Source organism: Saccostrea cucullata, unplaced genomic scaffold, assembly GCF_032062105.1.
Source record: "Saccostrea cucullata isolate Sc308-1 unplaced genomic scaffold, CSIRO_AGI_Scuc_v1 ctg2865, whole genome shotgun sequence".
Lineage (NCBI taxonomy): Eukaryota > Metazoa > Mollusca > Bivalvia > Ostreida > Ostreidae > Saccostrea > Saccostrea cuccullata.
Genome location: NW_026939055.1, coordinates 33842 through 42297, shown reverse-complemented (window position 1 = coordinate 42297; position 8456 = coordinate 33842). Strand labels below are relative to the sequence as shown.

The following is an 8456-nucleotide window of genomic DNA, read 5'->3' as shown; positions in this document are numbered from 1 at the left end:
TTCTCTGCTTTAAAAATATGTAAAAATTATTGTTATTACTTTAAAGTATATTTTAAAAACAAGAATTTTCTTGCACTTATGTGTTTTTTCTCGATTTTATTCGTATTGTTTAAACAAAGCTCAGTTTTACGTTTATTTCTGTGTTGAAATAGGGAAAACAAAATAAAGCTGGTAAAAGTAGAGAAAATTTCCTTTCCAACAAGCCCTTACTGGCTTTCTTACGCTCAATATTTTCTTAATTACGATAATTTGAATTTGTGTCCTTCGCATAGTTTTTATGGAAAAATCGGTCAATATTTACATTCAACGTCAAGGTCGATATTGTAGCGTCTTACTCAAAACAACATTTTTTTTATTAGACTTTTTTGACCATTTAAATATATTTTTTACTGAAATAAATACATAATACAAAAAAAAATAAGATTTCAAAATACAAATATATACTATCGTTCTGCCTTTTGTGAAGTGAAATGTTAATTTATTCATCTACATGTAATGATGTATATTTCATGTAGCCTGATAAAATGTTGATAAAAATTGTAGATTCCCTAAGTCAATCTTTACTATAAAAAATCAGATTTTTAATATTGTTGTATCTTGTTATACTGTATACTTAATTCGCAATTTAATTATATCTATATTGGCACGAAATTTAACAATACAAAAACTAGCATTTATAAATAGATACAACTCATCACTGTATGAGTTGATACGAATTGAAATAACCACGTGTTTCCGCTGTGGTGTAAACAACATGATGGTGATCCGAATTATTTTTATCTGAACGTCAATTTTCATGATTATTTCACGACGAATATCATCACATCAGAGAATCAAATAATACGGACATGCCCTTGGTATTAGCAGGTGAGAATACGTGTATATTGACTAAATAGTTTAAGTTTAAAACGCATTAGTTCACGTTCAAAAGAAAACTAAATGTACACATGTACTAGATCTTCATGTTTCAGTGTGCATATTTCGTATCGTTCAGCCAATTTTGTGTTGCTTTTGAACTTTGATGCTTTTGACAATTACTCGTAAGTTCAAAGTAAAATCAAAGTTGCCAAAATAATGGATAGTTGTTTTCAGTATGTGTGTACCAGTGTGTACATGTACCACTTTCAAATTGAATTTTGAGTGCTGGCATCTTATGCAACAATACTTTCATCTGTGAATACCCACTTGCTAAGCCCACCATGAACTACGAAGGTCAATTAGGCCTAATATGTAAGGACACCAATGAACAGGTAAATTTTTGTTTTGGTACTGAAAATTTCTGTATTTCTAAAATTTCAAAAAAAGATAAAGTCAAATTTCATTTGTGTCATTCTCATGATATTGCATTCATACAAGTTTATAAACAGTTGATTTTATTATATTTTGAAAAATTAGTGTTTGAAACACATAATACTGGTGCTTGATTATTCATACAAACACATTATTTAAACACATAATATCTATTTGAATGAATGCCGAGATATGAAACTAGGTGTTTTTTATAGACTGCTGTTGTATTTCCAATCTGCATAAAGTATGTGGTTAGAATTTCCATTTTCTCAATTTTTCAGACACTTTCCAATTATCCTACATATACATGGGTGGTCAAACTCACTGGATGGTTTATCAACACTCCCATGCTCACGGACAACCTTGACCCAGGGATTTTGCCCTGAAGTAACATTTGCAGTCAATTGTCTCCTTTCTTTTTACAACCCTGGCAGCCATGCAGGTATGCAATCTATGAAAGCCATGAAGGGACATAGAATTTTTAAAAATTTATAAAAGTAAACCGAGTTCTTGATTAATACAATCCGTTCTCTCGAATTTGATGTAACAAATTGCCAATTCATTCTCACAGATTATCAATTCGTTCCCTCAAATTACACAATCTGTCATCTTCGCTAGCCAAGGGTTTCTGATACGCTACTCTCCGCATAAACCCTTGGCATACGGTGAAGTCAAAAGACGGGATTGTTTTCCGTCACGTGATCTCGAATCTATAAGGTACGCACAGATTGCGTCATCGCCAGAAATAAAGACACGTGTTAAAAAAAAATTAAATCAAAGTTTTTAAAAGAATAAATAAGAAGCAATAATTGAGTTACGTTTATTCATTATTTATAGAACAAATCTGAAGCTTCAATATAGATTCTTAATCACATATTTAGAAGATATTGGATGACACCATGGCTATTCATAGAATTGGATGTTATCTTACGGATCGTTATTTACTTGCGTTTTTCATTTCCGAGATTAAAAAGTGAAGATGTATCCCGAACGCAAATTTCGTCATTTACAAAAAACAATTGCTGATTGGTCGACCTGGGTGTACTGAAATCCAATTAGAACTCTGGAAAAAAAAATCCCCATTTCTATGAACACCGTAGGCCAAGGGTTTATGAGGAGAGTAGCGTATCAGAAACCCTTGGCTAGCGAAGATGACAATCTGTTATCTCAAATTGTATAATTCATTCTCTTAGTTTAAACAATTCGTTCCCTCGTAATGTAAACCCTTCCCATGATTTCATTAAAATTATTTATCTGTACATATCGGATATGGTAATACATGTTTAAAAAATAGAATATTGTAGTATTTTACATCCTACCTTTTATTACATAATATTTACATTTGCAAATGTTTTCCTTTATATAACACTACTAAAAGGAATGCGTATCTATAACTGTATAAATACAGGTACGGGGTCAAGAGGTCATAGATGTGGGTATTGATAATCGTTTGACGTAATTTTTTAGTGACGTCATAAAGGATCGACGCGCGTTCAGTGGATTACATACTTGCCGTTGGATTTGAAAAATAATGCATTTTATACGTTAAAAGCCACATTCAGGCAAATAGAAAGTGTGAATGAGTCACAAATGTAAATATAAGTAATAAGGTATCATTTTAAAACATCTATCGGGCTATAAATACGGGTTGGTACGAGATTAAATTCATCATAAAGCCCTTCGGGCTTTATGGAATTTAATCTCGTGACCAACCCGTATTTACATCCCGATAGATGTTTAAAAATGATACCTTATTTTTTAGTTACTGTCCAAAATGAGAAAAATACATGAACAATTTCAAATCCATATTGAAAGTCCTAAATAGTAAAAGTGAATATGGGTCCTGTGTAATCATAATATTTCTAAAATAAATATACGTTGAATTAGTTATGAAAGAGGTTGGAAACGACCGGTTGCTGAAACAAAATAAATAGAACGCACTAATTGATTAAAATGGTTGGATGTATCTGTACATATATGTAATGAAATTCAAGAACACAGATTGCCAAAATCATGAGACTGACGTAACAAATCGAGATCTCGAATTATTAATTTGTGAAAACGAATTACCGGTATGTAATTCAAGATCTCAAATTATGAATCAAGGGAGCGAATTAGTAATCCGTAAGATCGGATTGTGTAATTCGAGATCTTGAAATATAAATCGAGGGAACGATTTAGTAATCCGTGGGATTGGATTGTCTAATTCGAGATCTCATTTTTTACTTTGTTGAAAAATTGACGTGTCCCTTCATGGCTTTCGTAGCAATCTAATTAAAATTAGATCTTCCATCCACTGCCAGATTTTTTTATATGTTGCAATAGCATAAACAGAGGTCTGGCTTTAGTCAGATTGCCAAATATGCTATTTGTTTTAGTTCAGTAATTTTACCATAATGGTTTTTACAAGGTTGTTGAATTATCTGTCCTGATACATTGACGTAACGTAACTTGAATCACATAATAAACACAATTTTAATTTTAAAAGGAAAATAAAATAAATGTACATGTAGTTACTTAAGCATTTTTAATTTAATTTATAAATATAAATTCATATATACAATGACATGTATCTGTTTCAAATTATTTAAATCTTTTACAGGATAGAAGCTGATCACTTGTACTTGACAGCAAATAACAATGTCTTGGACAAGTCAAAGAATTTCCTCCAGTCTTACAGAGAAATGACAGTTGATAAAAGAATGGTGGACACAAAGTAAAAGTGCTCTTCAACATTTTGTTGAAGATTTCAGTCTGACTTGGAATTCGTCTTGCAATATTTCTGGATTTGTATATTTGGATATAAACGTCACATTTTCAACTTATTGACTAAACAGTTTTGCATTAAATATTGCCAATGCTATCTTTTATTATTATTTCCCTCCAAGTTAACATGTCAAGTCTTTATTGTACCCCTTAAGCTCTGTTATACCAGAAAAATCTTGTAATGAAATCATTTAGTTTATTTTTCTTGTTAGATTAAATCCATGAAAATAAAGATTCTTTTTAATTGCATCAAGAGAATGGATTTCTTGTTTAACAGAAATGATTGTATACCTGTTTTGCAAGCTGTTTGTAAGAAGCAGACCAGAATTCTTTACTTGCAAATTTTGTCGTTCCCCATTTTTATTTCGTCAACTATTAAATGATTTATCCATGATTGAAGCATTTCAAAATTGTTATTTACTTACAATATAAAGCAGAATTCTGTACTGATATGACCTTGACCCCCTGAAGAAAAAGAGTGTCAAGGTCAATTTTTAATACAAAAATGTTCTTTCATCTTTATGGACCATATCTTACAAACAATATCATGAATTATACAAAAAAGTGTCTAGAATGTGTCCAGTATGTGAAATAACAAACATGTATATAGCCAAAAACTTTAAAATGATGTTGCTTAGCAACCACTTAAAGGTCATTTAACAGATATTTGGACTAAAATGATACATGGATATTACAGTTCTGATCCCTTCTTGAGAGTATATTCAGAATTTTCCATTTCAGCATCCACTGTGTAAAATTATGGCAAGAATATTGAAAAGTGTTGAAAAAAATTGATGAAACTTTTGCACTTATTTGACCTTTGACCTCCTAAAAATAGTTCTAATAAGGTCTAAACTTTAAGAAAATTTATCTGTTGTATGACCCTTGTAACTTTATGACCTCACATCTAACTTTTATATTAGCTGGGATGCATAAATATGTCTTAGGATGAGTAAAAAAATGAAAATTTCTGCCTGAAAATTAAAGAATTCTGCGTTGCTTAGCAACCCCTTTTAAGTAGTTATATGCAAAATTGAAAAAAAAAAGTTTATGTGTTTCATGTAGTACGGTATAATGCTCTTTTGTGGGTATATACCAAATTTCCTATTTCAACTTACATCATACTTAATATTTAGCTTATAGATTAAAAAGTATCAAAGAATTCCATAAAATTTTGCACTTAATTGACCTTTGACCTCATTTTTTACTAATAAGGCCAGTAGTTGAGTATCTAAGTAGTCAAAAAATATCATCTCTAAGAAATTTCCTAAAAAATGGTATGCATTATGCCTAGCTCTCTCCTTGGATAAAAAAGTTAGAAATAATTTAATAATGCCATGTCAAAAGGCCTCCAAAATCATGTAAAATGCGCCGGAAGAGAAAGGGTTAAGATCCATATGGTGAGGACTTGCTGGAAATACAGAGAGAAATGCTGAAGGTGGATAAAGAAAGGTTAGAAGTGGAGATGAAAATGCTGGAAATTGAACAGGCAAAACTAGTAATAAAGCAAAAGAAACATTAAATATACATGAGTAGTATGGGAATAGTTTTCACAACCCCAGAAGAAATTGTTTAGATAAAGACAATGGAGACCGCATTTTTTTAAGAAAGTGTAATAGAACGTAATATTTTCATGTACTATTACTGTTATGTACGGAAGCGTATTGCTGCCACTTGAAAAAAAAATATTGTAAGTCGTACGTACGACATAATAAGTCGTACGTACGACATAGTAAGTCGTACGTACGACATAGTAAGTCGTACGTACGAGATACTAAGTCGGACGAACGAGATACTATGTCGTACGTACGACATACTAAGTCGTACATACGACATAATAAGTCGTACAAACGACATAACAAGTCATACGTACGACATAATATTAAGTCGTACGAACGACATAATAAGTCGTACGTACGACATAATAAGTCGTACGAACGAGATAATAAGTCGTACGTACGAGATACTAAGTCGTACAAATGAGATACCATGTCATATGAACGACATAATAAGTCGTACGTACGAGATACTAAGTCGTACGAACGAGATACTATGTCGTACGTACGACATACTAAGTCGTACGTACGACATAATAAGTCGTACAAACGAGATACTAAGTCGTACGTACGACATAATAAGTCGTACGTACGAGATACTAAGTCGTACGAACGAGATACTATGTCGTACGTACGAGATACTATGTCGTACGTACGAGATACTATGTCGTACGTACGACATAATAAGTCGTACGAACGAGATAATTTTCACACTTTCCAGCATTGGTCTATTCCTAATTCTAAACACATTTTTTAACCAATATGTTTATTTTATCAACCTTCTAGCCCTTTATATTCGTTTCTACAGGCGATAAACTCCCTTGATTTGAATTGTCTGTTGGATTGCAGAAAATTCAAATCAAGCAAGTTTATCACCTCCCGATTCAAACTTGGGATTTTCCATTGTTTATTTCATATTTATCTGCAAAACTGTTTATTACAATTCATAAATTATAGACTAGGAAGGATAAAGATGTTATTCAATATGATATATTTATTCTACCCGTGACCCTGCATATTTTCAAAGCCTTATTAATTTCGGGTTTAAAATGGCATGATCAAGAGTAAATGGCTATTTAGGATATCGTCTAGAAAGTCTGAAAGAGTGTTTAAATGTAGAGAGAAATTATAAATTACTTTTATAACAACAAGTTGCGAGTGGTATAATGTCTTTGGCACGTCAGTTAGTCCGTCAGTCCTTTTTTTATCTCTTTATTTTTTTATAAGCATAATTATTCTTAAACAGCTGCATAAAATTTCATGAAAAATTGTAGATAATTAGGACACAATGTATAGATATGCATATTCCTAAAACAGGCACGTAGCAATATTATTGTTTAAAATTTGCATTGAAAGGCCGGTTGCCCCTTCCCCCACTTTGTGATACAGTAAAGTGAAATAAGGGTAATGTACATGTAGTATTATATGGGGGAAAATTGTACTGAAAGAAGTTGGAACTTTAAAAAGACCCCCCCCTCCCCAAAATAATGTTTTCTTGTTAGGGCAATTTTTTACTTGTCAACTTTTTCAGGTAAGTTTTTTTTATTTGGCTGCCCCCTTTCCCCTTTCAAAAACGATGCTATGTCACTGCAAGAAATCTTAATTTCTTTATTTTTCTGGGTGAGCACTTTGTATGCGCAACCCTGCTTAAGAGGGCGAGGGGGGGGGGGGGGTGTCGTGGCCATTTTAGACAATATTGCTCTCCTTTAGAAGAAGAGCTCCATATGAAAATGATCAAATTTAAGAGCTGAAATAAATCAATTTTTTTCGTATCATATTATAGTTTACGGCTTATTTATTTGATAAAGAAACATTTCATGTATACAATGTATATATTAATTTTAGGGTGGCAACTTTGCTTAAAGTCATTTAAAATCTAAATAGCATGCTTTCTGTTACGGCCCCGGGTCTTCAAGCTGATCATATACGTAAAACCTGTTAGAAAAATTTTATCTTCGCTTAATAGATAAATAATCTTCTTAAAATCAAATCTACAAGATATTCTGTCCCTCACATCATGATCATTTACTACTTCTGCGATTTCATTTTAATTTATTCGTTTGGAAACTTTTCCGAGATTAAATGTATTAGATTATTCACGCATTTATTGTTTTTGTTTGTTTATTTGTTTGTTTGTTTGTTTGTTTTTTTTTTGGGGGGTGGGGGGTGGGGTGGATACTATAGGATCAACCGCATGTCATTCATGTTTTGTGTTTTTTCTCTTTTTTTTGGGGGGGGGGGGCGTTTGTGTGTGACTCCTTCATCGTGAGGAAGAATGAATAATTATTGTCCTCAAACAATTAATGCTTACACTGTGGGATAATTTTTAGAGAATAATATTTCTGGTCTACATTCTCATAAATGTCGTTTATCTCTAAAGAAAAATAAATCATTTATAGAGGAAAATGAAGTGAAATATACAAGTTTGTTTTTATAGAAGTAAACGTGTGCCACCAGGTGATTCGAACCAGGCCACAGTAAAAATGTTGAATGTCAGTATCAAAACATCCGAGCTTTTCTAATTAAAAGGACATTAAACATAAATATAAACCATATACATGATATAATTAAAGAAATATTTTTCATTTTCGGGATTTTTGTACTTTTCACCCACATCGGTACCCCCTGAAAAGCTTAATAAATTTATAATATTCTTTCGATAAAAACGTATCAAATTATCAGATTCTTTGAGGGGTGGAGGGGGGCTGCTTTGGATAGGACGTCTTAGTCAAAGTGTAAATTTGATTTTTTTAACTGTTAAATAGATTGAAGTTACATATGTATATGAAATTTAGGTTGTTCCGTTTTAGTAATCAAAAGCACAACTATTGGCACGCCCGTCTA

General features: G+C 32.0%; 1 long non-coding RNA gene across 1 annotated transcript; it reads left to right on the top strand.

Annotated features, from left to right (window-relative positions):
* The first annotated feature begins 1140 nt into the window (after positions 1-1140).
* Positions 1141-4365, top strand: LOC134252168 (uncharacterized). Its single transcript, XR_009988915.1, has 3 exons — positions 1141-1250; positions 1572-1732; positions 3893-4365. It is a non-coding gene; the product is annotated as an uncharacterized LOC134252168 (long non-coding RNA).
* The last annotated feature ends 4091 nt before the right edge of the window (positions 4366-8456 follow it).